Below are 23,467 nucleotides of genomic sequence, written 5' to 3'. Positions count from 1 at the left end.
CTGGGCTGTGGAGAGAAGTCAGAGGAATGTACATAGCATCCTGGCATGGTGGGGCCTGATCCATAATGCGGGAAACAGGAAGGGAGGAAGTCAGTGTGTCCTGGGTTCTTGAGCAGGATGAATGTGATGTTTGGGACGGCTGAATGAGGACAGCCAAACTACACGTCAAGAAGTTTGGGTTCATATACTCTTCCCTACCAGACTGCCTCTGACCCTGTCGTGACTGGGGGATCCTAGCCCTTGGGGGGGAAAGAAGTGGTTAGGACTCCTTCTAAATGACCTGTGACAGAACCCCAGTGTATCCTGTCTTCTGTATGATGCTTGGCCAATTGATGAAATGTTCATCTTGCTGAGTATCAAATAATTCTGTGGGCTTTTTCTACCAAGTGTTATCCTGAAACCATCTTCTAGTATCTCCTGGTTTGTAACACATTTGAAGAGGAGTATGGGATATCCTGAGAGGCTGGTTGGCCCCAGAGAGCTTTGTATCTAAGAGATTGAAATTTGGGATCAAATCGATCTTGTCCTTTTTGTCAAGCTGGAGAGAGTTTCTTTGAAAAAGTGACCTTTAGACCTACTGGTCACTGAATGTAGTTGAGGAAAATCAAGGAAAGGAGGCTCAGATTCTGGCCCTTGCCTTGGTTTGGGTGTGCAAGCTCCTGGGACCATTGCCTGTTTGCCCTTAGCCGCTTCCCATGTGGAGGAATCAAGAAGTCCCGAGATTACGGTTCCTGAGTCCTCACTTCCATTTCTACCTCCTGTGCTCATGTCTCCCCACTTCATCTCGTCGGTGGGTTCTTTGCTGGCCCCCAGGGCTGAAAGAGGTGTCGCCGTGTGGGGGGAACATGCATCATGAGTCCAAAGAGTAGGGCCATCTTCTCTACTTGGCCAAGAACGGTTGGCACTTCCACCATGCTCTCAAGGTTAGTTCCCTGGCAGCCTGGTCGGGTTACTGTCCCACTTAGCAGATGCATGGGCCAAAACTCAGCAGGGTTATGTGACATGGTCAGAGCCAGGGGGAAGGGCGGGGCCCGGGCTAGACTCTAGATCTCTAGTGCATTTGCCTTTGCTTATTATTTGCCTGTAACGTTCAGTGGCACTTATGTTGGTGTGGGCATGCCCTGAAGTGGCAGAGCCGTGGACTGAAAAGGTCACCTCCCAGCACAGAATTGAAACCCGCAATGGAGGAATATCCATCTTCCCTCTGAGAAAAGCAAAAAAAATCGGAAGCCAGCTTCTGGATCCCCTCCGCTTCCCCCCTGCCATCTCCGCAGTCCGCCCCCGCTGACGTTTATGCAGCACCTGGACCTCCTACGGCACCGTCTCACCAAACCCTGTCAAATTCTCTCTTTCCTTCATCTGCCTTTGACTGCATCGATGCTGCAGATCGGGTTCGGCCAGCGCGCTGGGGCCAAGTGTTAACTGCATCCAGTGCAGTGTTCTGTGTCTGTTTCATGCCTCCACCTACATCACCTACATACTGGCTTGAAATTTCACTGTGTGCCCTGCAGAAAACACCCCAGGCCTGTCTCTAATGGCGCATTAGATCTATCACAGGCAGCTCTCAGAGTTGATTTTGCCCTACAGAGGATGCGAAGGTTGGCTTTAAAAAAGAAGTCCCTGCCTGGTGATTGGCGCAGAGAGAGATCTTCCGAGACAGCAACTTGCCCTTCCTGCTCCCTCTCCATTAATTCCAGGAAACTGTGCAGCTCGCCCTCCCCTGCCCCCATCCTCTGGTCTCTGTGCTGTGCTAATCACAGCTCATTTCTGCTGCACGCCTCATTTGGGGGAAGAGCACTCCAGGGCTCCCAAAATGTGAAGAGGGAAATTAAGGACTGTTAGCCAAATGAGTCAGCCCGCCACCACTGGGACAGCCCTCCTCCTCCCCGGGAAGGCCCCTGTGCCTTGTTCCAGGGTTTACTGGGAGAGGGTTTCCCCTGGGGCTTTTCCTCTGGACCAGATGGGGTTTTGTATTGTGTCAGGCTCCCTGAGCAGCCACACGCCATCACACGTTCTCTAGTCTCGTCATCTCCTCTAACAACCCTGGGATGTTGGGCCTATTTTACAGCTGAGGGAAAGAGGAGGAGAAATGGCAGGTACTGATCTGCTTTGACTTCAAAAGCTGGTGCTCTTTCCTTCCTTTCTAACCATCGGCCAGGGAGGGGGACCCTTCGGCATTCTCCCCGCTCAGTTCTTAAACCAAGAGCTCTGGGCTTCTGTTCATTCTTGTTTCCTCTCCCCCAACCTCCTCTGTGAAACTTTACTTTTTTTTTAGTAACAAAAGTCATGCTGGCTCCTGGGAGAATCCATCCTGGCTGGGAGTCCTGTTACCCACTGGCCGGTCAGCATTGTGGGTTTAGCCAGTATGCTAATGAATCTATGTTTCCCAGCAAGGGCTGACTGGGTCATTGCAAAGAGCCAGCTGCCCTGGCCACGCTCCCCAGTGCCAGGCAGCTCTGTGGGACCACTTTAGGTGTCTATGCATCTGTCGGGAGGGGAGCAAAGAGCTTCCTCTCAATCCCAGATGCGGTACTTTTCCTCTCCTGGGACTTCTTTGCTTCTCATTACCTCACTTTAAGGCTCCAGGCATCATTTGGTTGATCTGCTTCAAAAGAAATTCATTCTCCATCTGTGTAAATAAGGAATCCAACCTAGTATATTAGTCAGATGAACTCCAAAGTTCCACGATACCTTTTTGGTGAGAATGTGACATTAACCAAACAAACAAACCTACCTTTTTCTTCCATCGCCCTGTTTGCTTGCCTTATTCCCATTGTCCAGAGGAATGTTTCTTAGAAGGGTCTTTTTTCTGTGAAAGCCTTTAGAGTTATCCCCTTCTGGACACTTCTCTTACCCAGGAGGCCATGGAAAAGGGAGCTGGGTGCAGAATGGACAGTACCCAGGAATAGTTTGGCCCCAGGGTTTTGATGTGCATTCATCCTTCCGGAAGGCAGGGTCAGGGAGGAGTTAGCTGGTGAGGCCCCAGGGGCTCTCTTTTGCTGTGGTGGCTGAACCGAAGCAGAGGCGGCCCCAGGAGCAGGATGCCACGATTCCAGACCACCTGAGTTACACTCCCAGGAGCCAGTCCACACTGTAGAAAGACCTAGGAGACCGGGGTTAACCTTCCAGCCTCGCCGCTACCTTGCCCCGTGGCTCTGGGCTGTCACTTCACCTTTTGGGGGCTCAGTGTCCTCAGGTGTCGAGAGAAGGGGTTGGACTGGGTGGTCCCAGCCTCACTGTGGTGCCGACAGTCAGAGGCTCTGAGGAGACTGAGTGAGGAACCCATGAGGGAGCGAACTGGTCTGACAAACTGCTTTGCATTTTAACTGCGGCTTTTTGGAAGTCAAGTTTTTCAGCCACAGGGGTCAGTTCGCTGGTGGAAGTTCCAGGCACCGTTCCAGGGGTTTGGGAAAGAGAGATGGCAGTTTGTATCTTACCCTGCCCCCCATTCCTGGTTACGCTGTGGGAGCCGAGGCCTCCTCTGTCCTCTCTGTCCACCCATCCCTGTGAATCCCCGCCCGCCCAGATCCATCCATCTCTTCCCCTGGAGAGGTAGTTGGAGAACTGACTGGGTTCGGTTAGACCGGGCATCTTCCATGTGGCTCCCCGGGCCCCTGTGGGGTGCGCACCTGTGGAGAAACATTGATGTCGTCCAGCTCTGGCCTTCCAGAGGTCAGGCTCCATTGTCCCACAGACTGGGCCCATTTCACATGAAACCACATTGGCCCCGACTGCCACTCTGTCCGAGGCTGTTGGGAGCAGAGAGGAGGCCTCAGAGCAGACCCAACAGAGGAGGAAACAGAGTCAATGCCAAGATTTCAGAGCTCCCTCAGGGCCATGTAGGCCTGAGGCTCTGGACTCCCCCTTGAGTGCTCTCTTCCTTGGGCCTCCTCCTCCAGCTATCCCCTCTATCCAGTCTCTGTTCCTCCCCTTTTGGTTTTAGGGAACTAATTAGCTTCTTTGCCTCGAAGCTCTTCCAGTTCCTCACCTTTAACTCTGCGAGGGTCAGGTTTGGAGGTGGCCTTGACCTGATTTTGCCCTGGGGTAATTCAGGAGCACCTTTAATTCAGGATCCTGGATTAGCTGTGGGGGCTGGGATGACAAGTTCCCCCAAATCCTTACACCACCCTGCAGACTCCTCAGGCTCGCCTCACACTCCCCAGCCTGGAGGGTGAACAGGGGAGAGGGGTTGTGGAGAGGAAAGCAGGACCTTAGCGCAGGAGGGCAGCCCTCTGACTGGGGAAGCCACCGGATACTCAGAAGGCCCAGTGCTCCCTGGAGGGTGGCCCATTGGCACCTCAGCCTCCTTGTGTCAGGAGAAGGGTCTCTCCATGGTCTGTCTCCTGTGGCTCAGTGGTATGGTAGTTGCCTGCATGGATGTTGGGATAAGATGTGGCTGTGCATCGTGCTGCTGCCAACCCTTTGCCAGGATGTCTTGAGTAGATTCTTCCCTACTCTGAGCTTCAGCTTCTATAAAATGGGGACAGTAACACCTGGTTCACAGGTTGTTTCAAGCGTTAAATGAGGACGTGTGTTCAAAGTGTCTAGCACTCAGGAAGCACCTCGATAAATGGGAACTGTTCGTAGTAATAGTGCTGAATACTCTTCTAGGGAGGACTCAGAGAATTGAGTTTCTACATCTTTTTAAGAATTCAGCCAGAATTCTGGTTGTGTCTCCTGAATACGTAAGAACCCAAATCTCTTTTCTGGGTTCTTACTTTCATTCTCTTACCCATTCCTTCCAGCTTCCTTCTTTGTCTCCCGTCTCCCTCCCCACCCCATGTCCTTCCCCCAGATTTACTAATTCTTCCTCTTCTCACTTCATCTCTCCTCTCTGTTCTCACGATTTCTGGAACCTGTGATCACCTCTTTACTTATTCATGATCCCAGATGCATCCTGGGAGTTCTGAAAGCTGGTGCTATCAGCTTTTCTGCTTGCTATGAGTTCTACCTCCCAGCTCCATGAAGATAATATAGCCCCCAGCTGCAGGCTCCCCTCCTGGCTTCAGGGTCCCCTGAGATGGGGATTTTCCCACAGTGATCCTTCGCCATCTTGGATCTTTCTTACTTTTAGTCCTTGGGTTCCCAACCACCATGGCAAGTGGTTATATGAGTCTGGAACTCAGGGCACAGGTCCGTGCTGGAGAGATCAATTTGGGAGTTAGAAGTATGTGGATGATACTGGGGGAAGTGAGTTTAACTAGATAAAAAGAAGGGTCTAGAGTTAGAGAGAAGAGGGGATTCCAGCAAAGGAGATTGATAGGGGGCAGCTGGGGAGGTGGAAGGAGGACAAGAGAGTGCGGACAAGAGAGTGCAGAAAGGGGATGGAGGGCGCTGGCCCTTTCGAGGAGTCGGGCTGAAAAGAGGAGCAGAAATTGGGTCCTTGATGGAGGGGATGCTCAGTCAGGAAGGTCTCTTTGAAAGATGGGAGCTCTTACAATGTGTTTGTATGCCAGCAGAAGAGAAATTGATGCCAAAGGAAAGAACAGCAGGAAGAGAATTCTCAGGGAGGTGTGAGAGGTTGGGATCCAGGCACAATTGGGGGATTAGCCTTGGGTTGGAGCTGGGAGAGTTTGTTTCTGGTAATAGGAGGGGCACAGGTGCAGGGGGCTGGGGGGATGTGCACGGAGAAGAAGAGATCGTTTTATTCTGATCACGAATATATTTTTTCAACAAAATAAGGAGAGTGTGAGGAAGTGATGCAAGCTATGGGAGACTGGAGAAAATGGAGAGGTGTGGGAGAGTGGTTTGCCCAGGGAGAAATGGGGGGTACCGCCAAGATTCGTGGTTGCCATTTCAACGGAGGCTGGTCAGCACCGTGGCTGGGGTACAGGCACAGAGCAGGCAAGGGTTGGGCTGAACTGGGGTTGGGGGGAGTAGGAAAGAGAGAGGGGGTCTGTAGATATATGCGGAGGTGTGACTTCGAGGATGGGCGTGGAGTCTCTGGATACGGGCGTGCGAGAAGCAGTGCAGGGAGGGTGGTGCGTGGTAAGGAGTAGCGGTCGGAGCTTCTGCTGAGGGGAAGGAGTACCAGCTCACTCAGTGAGTAAGGGCCACCCGGCTCTGACGAGTTGTCCCCTTCTGATGTGGGCTCCCGTGTTCTCCTCTTAAGATGGTTAAATCGACACTCAAATAGAAAATGGTGGAAAGCAATGCTTGTTCTGGGGCTAATTCATTCATCATTGCAAGAGTGCAATTTAATTAGGCTGCAAAGATATTCAGTGGTTCGTAACAACACAATGGAAATGCCGCCTTAACTCTTTCCTAACACTGGGGTGGGCACTTGGGTTTGTTCTTACACAAAGGAAATATTCTGAGTGCTTTGTTGTCTAAAGGGCCTTATCTTGGGGAGAGAGTGTATGTTGGCCTGAGGCCCCCGAGAGGAAGTGAGGGCCTCCTGTTTATGCATGGGACCCATGGGTCTCTGGCACACAGAACTGCTATCAGGAAGATGTAGATTATGTCTGGACACTGGCCAGTATGAATTGATGTCTTTTGCATCCAACAATCACAGGACTGTCTGAAGCACTTAGGAGTATGTCGACAGTAGGCTATGAGGTTGAGAGAAATACAGAATTTCTGGGAATGAGAATAGGGGCTGTTGGTTGGTGCCAAAACAAAGCAGAAGAGTGGTAAAACCTTGCTTTTTTTAAAGCGTGTTCCAGTTTAACAAAGCAGTAGCACACACTGTATTGCTGCGATCCTCACAATAGAAGGATGAGGTGGGCAGGAAAGATTCTGGAGCCTCATTTGACCAAGGCGGACTCAGGATCAGAGTAGTTGGTGGACTTGCCCGTGGTCCCATATACCAGCATCGTGGCACAGTTTGCTGATATGAGGAGAGTCTGGGAGGCAGTGGGGGGGAGGTCGCCGAGTGTGGCCCCAGGACTCCCGCCCCTGTCAGGATCTGCATCTCCCGTGGTGTTTCTTCTGGGCTCTAAGGTGGGAAACCTACAGGATCACCACAATGACATCGCTTTGGCGTGGGGAAATGGGGAGACCAGCGACTGATATTTCCTCTGAGGGCCTTGTGCTCCAGAGGAAAAGGAGAACTTCCCCCTCGAGGCAAGGAAGTGGGGCTGCTTGGGAAGGGGTTGGGGGATGGGGTAGCATACACGGCAGTGGATAGGAACCCGAATAAGGGAAGCTGATTTGCTCCGCCTGGGGCCTTGGCCACAAAGCAACGTTAGACTTGCCGTACCTGCTCCGGCCTTGGAGCTCGGCCTCTGACCATGGCTGCAAGGGCCTTCTGCGGGAGATCCTGGGCGTCCTTCCTGACGTCACTCAAAGGTGGCATGGTGTGGGTGCCGAGAATACGCACTGGCTGTGTTCCAGGAGTGCCCCCAGCCTCTTGGCACTTGGGTTTCCTCGTCTGCATTGGTCTTTATAGAAGTGGGGCTGGCCTTGAAGGATGAATAGAAGTTCCAAGGATAGGCAAAAGGTGGAAGTGGTTATTTCATTGATTCTTTTATTCATATATGAATTGACAGTTTCCCTCATTCAGTGAGAGTTGTTTTGGTGGAGAGCTGGGGAGGGAAGTCAGATTAGAGAGAATGAAGACTGAGTGGGGATCCCAGAAAGAGGAGTGGATTTAGGGCAATGCATCTCAAAATTCACTGTGCACACAAGTCATCTGGGGATCTCCTTAAAATGCAGATTTAGGTTCAGAGGTCAGGAGTGGGTGTTTCTAACAAGCTCCCAGGTGATGCTCAGGCTGCTGGTTCATGGACCCCACTTTATGTAGCTGGAGTGTAGACCATCTGCTTGACAGGTTTGGCTGTGAATGGGAGCTGAGGGATAGGACAGAGAGACCTCTGTGTGCAAAAGTGTGAAGTGCAAAAAGAGCAGGTTTTGGGGGGGTTGGGGTGGGGAGAGGGAGGAATTCGGCAAATGCTTTTCTGTGTGGCTGTTGCATGGGGTGTAGTGGTAGTTGGGTCAGGGTCATGAAAGAAGATGAATCTGAAAAAGGCAGTTGTGACCAGACAGCAAAGAAGCTTGTAATGCTAAGAGCTTACTTCTCACCCCAGGCAATGAGAGACAGCGGAATTACTTAAGGAGGGGTGAGTTGATACCTCATAACTGCTGAAGTAGTTTTAAAAACTATTAACCACTATTTAAAAAAAAAATCTCTTTAGAAAGCGTCTTTCAGATCATTTTCTGTGAAAACAGGAGTATGTGACTGTGGGAATACCGCCTGTTCGTCCAGCCACAAAACAAGGCCACCATTGGGTTAGTGGTCCTAGTTGTTTAGATAGGGTCTCTGACTCACAGAAAGGGAAACAGGAGTTAAATATTTGACTGGTGAACTTCTTAAGGCTTGCATCCTTAATTCTCACAGGAGGCTTTTAACCTATTAAGCTTACCAGCTTCCAGCTCAGAGGTAGCAACTCTTTTCTTTTTATATGAAAACTCAGACTGGTCATGGTTGCTTGGAGTGCTGGGCTAAGAAGGATCCGAAGGTCTCAGCCATGAGCACTGGAAGAGAATGTTGAATTGATTAGTGATGTCTGCCATGAGTATGGGATGGAAAAGTGGTATATGTGCCACATACTTAGCTATGTCTGAAGGGAGGTTAGGTTTCTGGTGATGTATTCCTAATTCTCTCATTCCTATCCTTCAGGTGAACCAGGGCCATTTCAGAGATACTCATTTCATTTCCCTGTTGTGTGATGGAGTTGACCACCACTTACCCAGAAGGGCTTTGTGGGTCTTCCAACAGTTGTGAGGCTCTGGTCCACATTTACAAACTACCAGGAAAAGCCCTCCTTTAGCGGTACTCTAACATTGATGGGTATTATTGTACTGAATCAACTACTTGTCTTAGAGCATCGTTTCTATGAAATCTGAAGACAGATGCTGGTAACTGGAAATAGCCATTGATTTGCTTTCTCTTGTACTATCTCAACTCCCTAATTTATCTGGAGGAAAAAATAAAGCCCATGTAAAATCAACTCTTCCAGCTTTCTAAGTAAACAGCAAGATCAATCTTATACATGAATTTGTTGGATAAATGTTTGTTTGATTATAAGGAAAGGCAGATTAATCTTGAATGAGAATTTGTGGTGGAAAATGATCTACGAGCTGGACCGAGTGACCAAAGATGCAGGAAGAGTGCAGAGCTGGTGGTGCCTTTGTGCTGGAGGTTGGAAGCAAATGCGGAGTTAATACAAGGCCAGACTGTGCTGGGTTTTAATGTAATCCCATGGAGCCCAAGGATATTTCTCTTTTGAGCAGCGTTGGTTCAGTGCGATTTTTGTTTCCTTCTTGCCTAGAGTGTTGAAGGACATCAGGGATCTTGGGTGTTCAAGGGGCTTGGGTAGGAGGCTTCAGGGGAGGCTGGCTGTCACCATCACCATCTTCACTTTCCATTCTCCTGCCATCTCAATTTGGAAAGTGAACTAGTGACTCAGGAAATTGGGGGATGAAGAGGGAGGAGGATTGGGAGGAGTCAGCGAGTCTCTTTTGGGGTTTCAGGGTGGAGGATAAGTGTTATAGGCGTCATGACTGCAATACAGTCTGGTGAATGCAAGAAGCGGGGCCCTTTCTGTCTGCTCTTTTGTTCCTCTCCTAAATAAAGTGAAAAAGGAACACTCCTGTCCTTTCTTGACTTGACAGTGTAATGGAGGTGTCTGGGCCTGTTGTGAAATTGGCTCTGGTTGCCAGATGTCTTTTTGTGCTTCTCTCAGAGGCTCCACCTGGAGAGCTGATGATGGGCAGTCCACTCAGGGTAGCTCTAGGGAGGACTTGGACAACCGGCTCCATGCAGGAATAAACGGCCAGCAGGACTGAGAGGGATGGTGAGGAGGGAAGAGGGGAATGATTCCTTCCCTCTCTAACCTCTGCCAGAGGAGCTGTAGCCAGTGAGGTCAGGGACCTCTGTTGAGATTCTTAGGAGCCAAAGCCCAGTAATGCCACCAGAGGCTGCTGGCCTACTTCTGGCGGCCTCCAGGGCCCCTTTGTATGGGCCGGACTGGCTTACTCCTGGGCCATTCTTCCCCAGGGATTTCCGGGATTTGTCACTGCGAGATGGTAAGGACTTGACACCTTGCCTAATGTGAGGAAGCCTGGCTTTCTGAGAGATTTTGCTCGAGGTATGGAACACTGAGGCCCAAAAAGGCCTTAGGGGAGAACTAGTCCACCTTTGGGTGGTACAAGCTGAGGAAACCAAGGTACAGAGAAATTCAGTGACCGACATTACTGTGCCTTAGCAAACTTCTTGTGAATAAGAGGGGAAAATGCTGTTATATTTAACAGCTCAAAGTAAGAAGCGGAAATGAAGTTGGGCAGCTGCATTTGGGTCAGCCATGTTGGAACGCCATGTAGTGAGAAACCGCAGGGTGAAGTAAAGGGTCCAGAGGACTAGTGTGTGGAGACATGGATGCTAGCCTAGCCCTGTGTCCACTGGTTGCTCCCTGCCTGAGCCATTCTGAGCTGCAGTTTCCTCACCTATAAATCAGAAATATTTATATCTGTCCTGTCTACCTCACAGGGTTGCTGTCCCCACAACAATGAAATCAATAATTTCATCAAATGAAACCATGACTTGAAAACATTAGGAGTCGTGATCATTTAGCTATGCAAACACTGCTTTCTTTAGGCCAAAATACTGGCTGTAGGCTGTTGCTCTGCTCATATCAGTTTGTTGAACTCCCAGGAAGTCCCTGACTTTCTAAAATGGAAGACTTTTTCCAGGGAACCTGAGCAGAAAGGTTGTTGGAGGTGAGAGGTAGACTCCGGAAAGTGGAAGGAGGGCGGAGCAGGGTGACACTGAGACAAGGGTGTGGAGAACAAGATGAGAGGCCAGAGGCAGCAGCTTGTACAGTGGAGAAGGGCTCTCTGGCCCGCACTGTGCCAACAGGTTGGGCCCAGGAAGCTGTGGATGTGCTCCCGTTGCGTTCTGAGTCTTCACATCTATTCACTTCTTTTTTTATTCATCCCTACATCATCCTTTAAATTATCTTCATTCCCGCTCTTAGCTCTTTTAAAGAAGATTTATTTAAAAAATAACAGCCCTCCATGCAAGAGAGGAAATGAGATAAAATCCCAAACCCCACTTCTGCCTTCATTATTCAGCGCTGGGCCTCACTGTGGCTGGGATCCTGCCTAGGCAGTAGTCCTATCAAATGTCTGGCTTTTCTAGAGCCTTCCCACCCAACCCGTTACTGTTCCTCATTTGCTAGTATATTAGTTATCTCTTGCTGTGTAACAAATTACTCCCAAACTCAGCAGCTTAGAGCAATAAACATTAGCTCATAGTTTCTCAGGGTCGGGAATCTGGGAATGGCTGAGCTGGGTGGTTTTGGCACATGTTCTTTCATGATGTGGTAGTCAAGATGTTGGATGGGGCTGCAGTCATTTCGAGGCTTGACTGGGGCTGAAGGGGTCACTTCTAGGCTTGCTCACATGTTGTTGATAGGCCTCCATTCACCTCCATTCATCTCAGGCTGTTAGATTGAGGGCCTCAGTTCTCTGCTGGTTGTTGGCCAGAGGCCAATCTCAGTTCCTTGCCATATGGACCTTCCCATTGGGCACCTTGTAATGCAGCCGCTGACTTTATCCAGAGTAAGATGGGGGGGAGAGGGAGGCAGGGAGGGTTGGGGAGAGGGGGGGAGAGACCAAAATGGAAACCTGAGTTGTCTTTTTATAACTCAGAATTTGCATAGTGTTACTTCCTCTTTTACTGTTATTTGTTAAAGCAAGTCAAGTCCAGCCCACATTCAATGGTTGGGGAAACCTCTTGAAAAGAGGAGGATCAAAGAATTTGTGGGCATTTTAGAAAAGCACCACAGTCACCAACATTGCTGCCTGGTGATCATTTCCATCCTCCCCTGTCCTCACCATTCTGTCTGACTCAGTGCTGCTCTCCTGCCTGTGCCACCAACCTCCCTCCTGGATCTGGGCATTTCTAGAGAATATGAAGGTGCCCTTGACCAGACTCAGGGCTGTGAGAGAACCTGGACCTGCCCCAGCCTTACAGGCAGGGCTCTGAAACCAGGGACTGAAGAGCTTCAATCCAGGGTCAGAGAGAAAGAACTGGCTTCCAGAGACTTGATGCATCTCCTGGGACAAAGATGGAAACTGATCCTGGCAGGGCCTAGCTTTGGCCATGGAACCTCCATCAAAAAACGACCCCTGCTATCAGTGAATGGAATTAGACATCCCTGAGACGATTTCATATGGCGTTTCCAAGCTTGAGAGTGAAGGACAAAGCCTGTGGAAGGAGAAGCATGTTGTGAGAGAACCTTCTAGTGACTTCTTCCCTCTATAATGCTGAAACCATCCAGTCATCCAGAGAGGCCCAGGGCGCACTATTCCCAGAGACCACTTTATCCAGTTTCAACGACCAATGGCTTGCTTGGGGTAACATGTTCTCTTCAGTTCTTATATTACTTCATCTCTCACTCGATGCTGTGACCCTCCCTTCCCTTTTCTTGGATGACATGAAGGGCTCTCTCCAGGCTCTCCTGGCCCTTTTGTGACCACATTGTCTCTGTCTTTCTCACCGAGTTCTCTTCTTCATGCCCTGGGATGCCTTCAGTTCCAATGGTTACCCTCCCGCCTCCTCCCAAGGAGATCCTTTTTACTTTTTCTCTGTGGTCTCTCCCCAAGTATCTCATCAAGTACCAAGGTTCCATTTACCACCCACATCTGATGATTTCTAAATTGACATCTCCAAGCTGTCTTCTCTCCTGAACATTGACCCGTATTTTCTCACTGACACCTGGACATCTTCACCAAACAACAGATGCCATGTGTTGAAACTGACTCTGTGTTACTCTCTGCAAGCCCACCATCCCCATCTCAGCTAATGGTGTGGCCCACCCACTCTGTGGCCCAATCTGGGAATCTTGGTGTCATCTTTGACTCCTCCCTCTTGCTCACGCCTGTGTCTAGCTGGCATCATGTCCCGTTGACCAATTCTACCTCTCAAATGTTTCCCACATTTATCCCCACAGTTCTAAGACTGGTTCTGGACTAGTGTCCCCACTCTCGAAGCTAAGCTCCACATTAGTAGGAGCTTTTGTCTGTGTAACTCTTTGCTTAGCACTTCCCACAGTGCCTGGTACATCATAAGTGCTCAATAGAAGTTTGTAGAATAAATGGATACTGTAACTGGTCATCTGCCCTAGCCATCTCTACTACATCTGTCCTCTGCCCTACCACCAGTCATTTCTCCAAAGCGTGTGTACAAGCAAATCGGGTCCTTGTTTAAAAATCTCTGAGGATTCGGGGTGCCTGGGTGGCTCAGTCATTGAGCGTCTGCCTTCAGCTCAGGTCATGATCCCAGGGTCCTGGGATCGAGCCCCACATCAGGCTCCCTGCTCAGCGGGGAGCCTGCTTTTCCCTCTCCCACTCCCCCTGCTTGTGTTCCTTCTCTCGCTGTCTCTCTCTCCATGTCAAATAAATAAATAAAATCTTAAAAAAAGAATCTCTGACGATTCCTCAGTGCCTGTAGAAGCAAATTCAGATCTTCATGCCTGCATAAGGGACCTTTGACAGTCTTTCTCCTTACCTTTTTAGCACCATGTTTTGCCACTTGCCTTTTCTCCTGCTCTCCTTGAGCCACTCTGTTTTGCTTAAGTGGACCATGCACCTTAAATTTCCTGGTATTTCTTCTCCCTATAATGCTCTTTTCTCTCTTTTTTTCCACTTAGAAAATTCCTCTTCATCCTCCAAGGCCCAGATCAAATGTTACCTCCTCTCCCTGGCCTCCCAAGTCCCCCATTATTTATTCCTTCTCCGTCTGTAAGCACTTTATTTGTTCCCCTATTATAGCACTTAGTATATTATATTATAGTCATTTTTTAAAAAAAATATGACCTATAATAGTTATTTGTTGCTGTATAACAAATTACCCCAAAACCTAACAGCTTAAAACAATAAACATTTATTATCTCATAGTTTCTGTGGACAGGAATCTATGTGGTTTAGCTGAGTGCCTCTGGATCAAGGTCTCCCATGAAGTGGCAGTCAGCTTGTCATTTAGGGCCATAGTCTCATTTAAAGGCTCGATGGGAGAGGATCCAATTCCAAGCTCACTCACATGGTTGTGGCAGGATTCATGTCCTCCCAGGCTATTGGACTGAGGCCTCCGTTTATTTGTCGCGATATGGACCTCTCCAGAGAGCATCTCACAACACAGCAGCTGGCTTCCCTTAGAGCAGTTTGTGAGAAAACATAAGAGAGGGTGCCAATGATGCAAGTCACAGTCTTTTTATTACTCAGTGTTAGGAGGGAATACCATCACTTCTCATATTCTACTTGATTACAGGTGAGTCAGTAAGTCCAGCCCACGCTCAAGGGGAGAGAATTATACAAGCTTATAAATACCAGGAGAGGGGGGACTTTTGGTGGCCATCTTATAGGCTGCCTATCACACCTCCTAAACTTGAGCTCCTCAAGGCAGAATCTGTGTCTCAGCTGTCTTTGAAACTTCATCATTTATACAGTTCCTAGCACTTAGTAGGTGCTCAGTGAATTTGGTCAAATTAAATATGGTTATTTTTCTGTAAGAACCTGATCACAATCAAGTAAACTGCAGCCAGAAGAACCCTCAAAAATAGACTAAAAATGATTTAAAAAATAAAATGTAAAACAAAAGTGTCTAAGTGTCACAGGCATACTGTCAGTCCTCTGCTTCTAGGCGCTTCTATGATTGCTTCCCAGTTTCGCATAGAGAAAGACAAAAAAGCAAGAAAGTATCTTTTTCCTTTTGGCTTGGTACAACTCTGAAATATTTTTGAAAGAAATAAATTAATACCATCTCAAAGGTCCTCAGAGAACTCAAGAACTTAGACTACTCATGAATCCATCTTCCAATTCATGGAAGATCGGCAGCTGGAGGATACAGGTAATCACGTGTTGATGAATCACCACTCTTTTCCACCAGCTATCCATCACTTACACCACAAAACCCTCAAGAAGGAAGCACAGGGATTACAGGGTCTCCAATCTGAGCAACAGTTTCTTCTTCAGGCTCACTTTTCCAAGGAAAACCCAAAGCCTTTAGCCAAGGCCAATGGCTGGATGCTCCTGATGTCCAAAGAGGCCTGAAATGCACAGCCTATGTCAGAGACTCATACCTAATACTGATATTGGGCTCTGGACAGTGATTCAGTCTGGCCTCCACACACGTGTGGAGCAAGCATCACCTGCAGATGGTTGCCTACAATCTATAATTCCAGCTAAAGATTTGAAAGGCGAGTCAACCTGAGTTGCTTCATTCCAATGGTTACCCTTCCCCCTCCTCCCAACGAGGTCCTTTTTATTTTTTACTCTGGGTTTTTCCCTGAGTATCTTGGCACCAAGTGCCAAGGCTTCATCTACCACCCGCACCTGATGATTTCTAAATCTACATCTCTAGCCTCTCCTGTCTCCTGAATATATGTTGGTGACCCTCTTCTTCCACTGGCTGCCAGGCAATACCAGCCCCCTGTCCCATGACCAGCTTAACCCAGATCTAATATTCTTCACAGATGAAAACTTTCCCAAGGCCTCTGCCTGCAGATTCATTGACAACACATCTGAATAGGCCCACCTTATTGCATGGGTGTAAGTAGTGAGGTTGATGAGAAGTGCTTTAGGTTTCTAGATTTCTTTTGCCTTCTTTCATGGTATTGGACTAGTACTGGGCTAGCCCAGTGGAAAAGTTGACATGAATTCTAGCAATACTAACTGCTTATTTTAATTTCCTTCTTAGTTTTTTTTTTTTTTCACTTTGAATTTTAGCTGGCAAACTTTAGAAGACTTATTTATCCCACCAACCAGATGGGCAATTTGGGATTAATCGTATCTCTAAAAATACTGTTTATGAATGCATAGGCAGGGCCACAGCTTTGTGGATAGTGGATTTTTATCCTTTCATTTAATATATTGAAAAACTAATGTTCAGAGAGGCAAAATGACTTGTCCAAGGGACTCAGATGCTGCAGTAGATCTCAAATTGTGGTACTTACCCCATGTGGATAGGGTTTGGTTTTTCTCACTATTGGATCCCCAATGCCCAGAAAAGTGCCTACCACATTTATCTATTCAACAAATACTATTAAGGGAATGAGTAAATCGATAAAATTATCGTTGGTCCTCAGCTGTGGTGATGAATTAGGGATGCTGGTATCATTACTGTGGTTCTTGACATCTTTATAGTGCTGTGCCTTGGCCCTAACCTGGGCCAGTCAGGTAAGTTATATAAATCCAGGTCAAGTCTGCCTCATTCCATTATTTCACTTTAAGAGGATCAACCACGTGCCTTCAGGTTTATAGATGAGACTCTATCTTGGACCATTCTTGACCATGAAAACTTTGGGGGATGGGGAGAGGAATTTCTAGGGCCGTTTGAGAATGGTTCCATGAGCCCTTAGCTATTTAGCCCATTAAATGTGTCCCTAATGCTTTTGCACAAATGTGCTTTCTATAGTTATTGATAATAATGACCAGTGCAACAGTCTCTGTGGTTTGCCTCCCACATAGTACTTGGGTGCCCTAGAGTTTGGCAGCTTTGAGGGAGGATAAGCAGACCTCTAAGACTAGTTGAATTTGCTGCACAGTGATGTGTTTGCTCAAGCAAAAGGCAGCTAGGGCTCACACCATCATTTATTTTTAATGCATTTTTGTTTGTTTGGTCTTTACCCTTTCTACTCTCTTTCTCTTCTTTGTCCTCTTTGAAGTACATTAAAAATGATAAGAAAAAAAAGGAGCCATGCAGGTGCCTCTGGAATGCTATTGTGATCATTGATTTGCGGATGTCTTAGCATTAGAAGTAATGCTGGGGCAGATGAGAGTTGAATCTGCAGACCATGGAAGAAGGTTTACAAAGCAGGGCTTGGGAAAGAATCTGTGTGAAGAAGCAGTGCCTGGTTAACATATGTCATAATATCTGTGTGCAGAGGTTGAATTCTTGATTGCTCAGAATTGGTTCACCCTTTTACAGATGAAGTATAATGACTCAGAGCCTCATTCCCTCCACCTGACAACCTGGGTCTCAAAGTGGAGGATGATGGAAAGAAGGAGCGAGGGAGAGAAATAGAGGGAGGGAGAGACAGAGACAGAGAGAGACAGAGAGGAGTGAGGGAGAGAGAGAATAAATGAGAATGAACGGATCTAATTGAATGAGAGGCTTCCCAAAGTGAGCTACTAATATTTTTTTCTCCTCAAATTACTCTTTAGCATGGATGATTCCAATTTGACTGCACTTTGCATAATTCTTCAGCTAAAGCTTCTTATATAGTTTTGCAATATGTAAATATTAGAAATTTTATGTGTGTATGAATATAGAGAACTGTTAGAAATTTGAACCAAATTATTTTTTAATGAATGCCCACGGAGACTTGTTTTTGGTGCTGTTTCAGACTGGAATTGATCCTACGTATTTTATATAATGTAATTTCTTTTTTTAAAAAGATTATTTATTTATTTATTTGACAGAGAGAGAGACCCAGCGAGAGATGGAACACAAGCAGGGGGAGTGGGAGAGGGAGAAGCAGGCTTCCCGCTGAGCAGGGAGCCCGATGCGGGGCTCGATCCCAGGACCCTGGGATCATGACCTGAGCAGAAGGCAGACGCTTAACGACTGAGCCACCCAGGTGCCCCTTATATAATGTAATTTCTATAAACTAAGCATCATAAGGAGCACAATTTGAGGTTTGCACTTATTTGCCTGGGAATCATGGGTATTTAGGCTTTTCTTTCCTGAGAAATTAGTTTTTAAGAGATCAACATTGATAAATAAGGTAATAAAACATAATTAGGTGTTTATAATTTCACAATGAATAAATAATAGACTATACTAGTCCGCAGTTATTTGTATCTGTTTTATTTATATTTTCAGCACATACCTAGCAAGATAATGTTGTGTCTGTGTGTGTGTGTGTTTTTTTTTTCCTGGAGCTGTAATTTAATCAGCAATGTGGCTTAGCCTAGTCCAAATTAAATATTGGTGATGATGAAATAACAAACTCTTTTAATAAGGACCATAATATAAGAGACGCATGTCACAGCCCCGTGTCCAGTTTTGCCCAGGGTTTGTTGACAATGAACTGCGTTTTTCTCACTGTGCTGAATATCTATAGAGTGACATTGACTGGTTAATGACTTCTGTTAACTTCTAAGTCACAATTGTAATGTGAGCTTAATCAACAAGGCCTGTTTAGATATTTTTGTCCTTGAAAGGTTGGAAATATCCAACTGTGTGTGGGCAGTTGTACATGAGCATGTGTAGGAATAGGCAGCTCTGAGTGTGAAACTGGTTTTGGCCTGGATATTTATCCATGTGCCTTCTAAGTCAAATACCACGAAATCCCGTTTGCTGTCCCTGGCACTTCTCCATCTCTGGTCCAGGGGTTCTGAAAAGACATGAGTTGTGTTCTTTGGGTGGTGAGGGAGCAGTCGCTGCTTTCAGATGCTGGCCTTCTCTCTTTCATTGAGCTCAGCAGACTCTAGTGTCAGTCACCCCAGCCTCATGGATGGGCTTCTTTCTCAGAAGCTTCTTACACCCTGCTGGTTTCCTCTTTCTTCCCGTCTTCTGAAATAGCACCCTGAAGCCAAATTCCTATTGTCGGTGAAAGCCTTGTTCAGAAGTTACATTTCCTGCACATGGTGGCCATGTGTTAAATTTTTTCCCAATGTTTACGGAGGATTGAGGTCAATTTTGCAAAAGGTTAACGTTGGATTAGGAATGCATCTTCACACCAAGTCACTATAGGACCAACTAAACAAGCAGGCAGAAGATTTACTGAACCCTCCTGATAGTACGAATTTGGCGGAACACTCAGGAAGGACTTGGTTTCTGATGATCTGGCTGGGATGAATCATGCACAGTGCACCGCTTTCTAAATTCATTTTGGGTAATTGGAATTTTATAAATGTCCTGTTGAATCATTTTGCCCCAGGGGACCTGGGAAGGGTTGTTTCCCCTTCACTCCACTGGGCTAGTTGAATAGCAATACAGGTATTCCTTGCTTTAAGAAAACTGGAGATAAGAAAAAAATCTATATTTCCAAGCAAATGTCTTAGACACTGATAGTTAACTTTACAAAAGAGTTAAGCTAGGAATCTTTAAATAGTGAGTGACTATAAGTAAATTGTTTTACAGCAGTCTGTCTCTTTTTTTCTACCCTTGCATTAGGAAGACTCTATCTACTGTCTTACTTCCAAGGATTTTAGGAAGTAGTTCTGGGCAAAAATAAGGAGTTCTAGCAGTCAAACTTAGAAATGGGCTACCAGCACTTTCCTTAGAAACTTTTCCCTTTGTCCTTTGTCCCAGTGTGCATTATTTCAGTCATTTCCATGGTAGATAAGAATTTGTGTTCTTACAGTTTTATTTGGCAAATGACTTTTGCAGTTATTGGAGATGGGCAGTAGACAGCCAACCTGTTATGGTAACACAGAGGATTTAGTTCTGGACATAATTTTTGCACCTGCTAATGGCTGCTTGGGTGACTTAACTTCTTGTGCCTCATCCTCCCCAGCTAAGAAGTTGCATCCCCAGCTTTCCTCTTGAACTTCAGTGATGTCTGAGTTCTGAGCTGATCTGAGCTGAGCTCTACAGCCAGCACTGAGGCTGGTCTTATTTCTACATTTTACTGGAGGTGCTGGGAGTTGGGAGGAGGCTGTGTGAACTTTGTTCCCTTCCTTTGGGTTGGAAGGTCTTTCCTGGAGGCTGATGACTTTCTCAAGACAGGAACACAGAAAAAGCCCATGGGATTTTTTTCAGAGACTTCCAACAGGAGTTTCCAAAACCCATTTGCTACTGTTCACTGGTCTGAAGCTATCCCAGAAAATGTCTCCAGAGCTTGGCCCAGTGGTCTAAGAGAACTTGAACATGGAATTAGCTCTTAATAAATATTTGTGGAATGTTGTTGGCACAAAACACACATACCACCCTCCATCCCTACCCACAGAGGCAGCTCCACATGCACATTTGACTACTGAATTCCATGTCATGCTCTGGAATGTGCTGACCTTCCTTCCTAGGGAAGATGACACTACTGGAGTGTTATTATTAGTAGGGCAGCTTTTGCTCTGATCTGTCAACACTCCCTCACTCCGGGTCTTTATTAAGCAATGACAAACTCAAGAACCTGTGGCAGTCAACACAACTGACCACCCTCTCCTTGAAATCTCTTCTTTTGGCTGCTCTCACCCCATGTTTTCAGTTTGTGTCTACCTCTTTGGCCATCCTTCCCAGTTTCCTCTCGGTTCTTTCTTTTCATTGTAGTTGAGTCTAGGACTCCTCTACATGCAGTCCTACACCTTTTTCTCTCTCTTCTCTTCTCTCCTCATCCTTTCTCTTCTTTTCCCTTTTCTTAGATAACTTCATTAGTTCTCATGGTTTTGATGACCACCTATTTAGCAATGGCTCCTAAATTTATATGTCCAACCCACATTTCTCTTTTGGGTTAGAAATCCATATATTTGACTCTCCACTTGGCATTTCCACCAGTGGTCTCCCAAACTTGGCAAGTAACCAATATGCCCCAAACAGAGTGGCCCCCCCCCCCCATCACATGTGATTCCTCTATGCTTTCTATACTCTTTCTCATCTGAGGAAGTTTCTCTGTAACCCACCCAGTTTCTTAGGTCAGAAACTTGAGACTATGTCTCATTATCCCCACACTCTCAACCTTCTAACAGTGGTCGAATCCTATCAATTATTTCTTTACCATCCTGAAATTTCCACCCTGGCTTAACGATCCTTGTCTCTCCCCTGGTAGATGCATCAGCCTTCTAACTGGCTTCCTGGCAGCAATTCCTGCATCTGTCCTTTCCCCAGCCCCCCACAATTTCTTTTCTTAGACAGAAGCTTCTTCCTTCCTACCTTCCTTTTTGATGATTTAAATCTTTATTTGTGCTTTCCTTATTTAAAAATATCTTTTCAACTTTCTATTTTGAAATGATGATAGCTTCATAGAAAGTTACAAAAATATATTATAGAGAGGTCCCATGTGCCCTTCACTCAGTTTCCCCCAATGGTAACAGCTTACGTAACTACAGTACACTCTCAAAACCAGGCAATTGACATTGATGCAATTATTCGTATTTTACCGGTTTTACATATAACACGCGTGCATGGTGCTTATGTGTGTATACGTATGGCTCTGTGCAATCTTACCACATATGTAACCACCACCACCACCACCAAGGTACAGACTGCTTCATCACCCCAAAGATCTCTCATGCTAAAGAATGCTCCTTTAAGGCACAACGTGATCCAGTCACTGCCTTGCTTAAAACCCTTTAATGAGGGGCGCCTGGGTGGCTCAGGTCATGGAGCCCCACATCGGGCTCCCTGCTCAGCGGGGAGCCTGCTTCTCCCTCTCCCTCTGCTGTTCCTCCTGCTTGTGCTCTCGCTCTTGCTCTCTCTCTCTCTCTCAAATAAATAAATAAAATCTTTTTTTTAAAAAAACCTCTTAATGATTTTAAAGCCCTAAATCCTTAAAAAAGTGCTATAGGTGCCTGTGTAATCTGGCTCCAGCTACCTCTCCAGCTGCCTCTCGCCTCCCCCCACCCACCCCCACCCGCCACCGCAGTGAAGTCCTCTTCATCTGTCAGGTATCAGCTTTAAACATCTTTCTCAGAAGTTTTCCTTGACATCTCTGACTAGGTGAGGTTCTCCTGTGGTTTGTTTTCATTATGATTTTCCTTCATGGAACCTATCACATGTTTGTAAGTAAATAGATACACATGTGGCTTATTAACTTGAGTTCTCTTTGGCTGGACTGGAAGGGCTTGTGTGCCCTGCTCACCACTGTGTCTTTTCTGTCTACTGCAATGGCTGGGCTAGCAGGTGCTCAGTGAATGCCTGTTAAGTTCATGAACAATTATCACAAGTCAGCTGGCCATGGCTGGGATGTGGCCTGAGGCCATAGAACTGGATAAAGTCGACTTGCATATATGGGTATCAGTTCTGTGGACTCATCTTCAACCTTCCCAAGGGTGCTGTGTCTGAAACCTGGGCATCATGGCCCACAACACTCAGAACCTCAAGCTGGTGTTTATTACTCCCACCCCAGTATTGTCTCTGAGAGATTGGAATAGAGAACAACCCTGGCCAGTGTTCTTCTTAGACAGATCTTTGTGATGATTTCAAGAATATCAGCTGGATAGTCATCTAGGCTTGTTTCTCTTTGAGATCATTGCCATGGTGTCACTTTGAGAGGGTTATTAGTTCAGAGCTGTGGGAGCTCCTAAGTTGGATGGCACCTGGTGAGTACTTGAAAGGCTTTTAGATCTGCTTTCTCCTGATGCTTCCATGTGTTCCTTGCTAAGTGTCCCCCATGCTCCCCACTGAGTCATGTCCATCCCACTCTTACTCTCTCAGAGACAAGTCAGTGGGGTTTGCATTTGTGGAGCCTCATTGTTGAAGGATCCTTACTTTGACTGAATAGACAGTATGTTCCCAAATGACCACAATGTAACCAGCTGTCTGAATATTTGGAAGGGAGGAAATGGGGGCCTCTTGCTGGGATGTGGCTTTACCAAGCAGTGGTGGTACCATATGGGGTCCTGAACCTCTGTGGAGGGTACTAGGTGGGTGGGACTAACTAACTGGTGCCCCCTCTCTGTAGTATCCTTTAGAAGCACGTCTCCTTATGTGCAAGGAGCAATGCAATGCGCTATGTGGTTGGTTTGGCAGAGTTGGGAGCTCTGGAGATGCGTGGCCCCCAGCAGTAGGCAAAGCTTTCAGTTCTTTTGTGACAGACTCAGTTATGGGCTTTGCCCTGGGTGCTCTGGGCAGATTCCTGCAAAACCTGGGAACGTCATCCAAGTTTCTCTTCCCTGCCAAATAGAAAGTCAAGGGTCTTCACATTCTGTGCCTCATAGTTGTCCTCTCAGTGCTGACATCTCTCTTTTGGGTGGGCTGTGGCTGTGAACAGAGTCCAGCCCTTCAAGCCAACCCTCAGGTGATGGGCCACTGGCGTTGTGTGCTCTAAGGTCACAGCTTAATGTCCTCCCCCGATTTGCTGTTGGTTCGGCTACCATGATACTCGGGATGCAGAAGAGTAAGGACCAGTGGGTAGACCTGGTCCTTGCAGTGCTCTGGTGCTGCACTTCTTTGCTGTGCCTACCAGGCCACTCTCCCTGTGGTCTCTGTTGCCGGGCAAGGCGTGGACTTCTGCTGGTCTCCTGGGCACGGGCATGGATTCTTTAGATAGCAGCACAGTGCCTCCCAGTGCCCTTGAGCTCTGCCCTGGGAAACCTCACATGCTCCCTCTGACCTCCTCCCCTGTGCCCAGAGGCAGTGTGAACACCCATGCAGGTGGGAAGGCCCAGGTCCAAATAGCTCTGATGGGTTGCTCCTGCCACGGTTGATGCTGGGGCTTGGGAAGAAATTTTGGTGCCATTCACAGTGCTCCCTTGTGCAGTGCACGCCACAGTTTCCTTCACCACTTCCTGTCCTCATCAACTGGCTACACCTTCAGGGGGGCACATTTCTAAGTGTTAATGCCATTTCTCTCTTGGGCCTCGA

At 47.2% G+C, this 23,467-nt stretch overlaps 1 protein-coding gene across 3 annotated transcripts in view; it reads left to right on the top strand.

Annotated features, from left to right (window-relative positions):
* DPF3 (double PHD fingers 3) overlaps positions 1–23,467 on the top strand; it is a 283,778-nt gene that overhangs the window by 245,720 nt on the left and 14,591 nt on the right. The window lies entirely within an intron of this gene.

The sequence above is a fragment of the Halichoerus grypus genome, chromosome 8, assembly GCF_964656455.1.
Source record: "Halichoerus grypus chromosome 8, mHalGry1.hap1.1, whole genome shotgun sequence".
Classification (NCBI taxonomy): Eukaryota; Metazoa; Chordata; class Mammalia; order Carnivora; family Phocidae; genus Halichoerus; species Halichoerus grypus.
The sequence above is the reverse complement of the archived record's forward strand: the minus strand, read 5'-3'. Positions and strand labels throughout refer to the sequence as shown.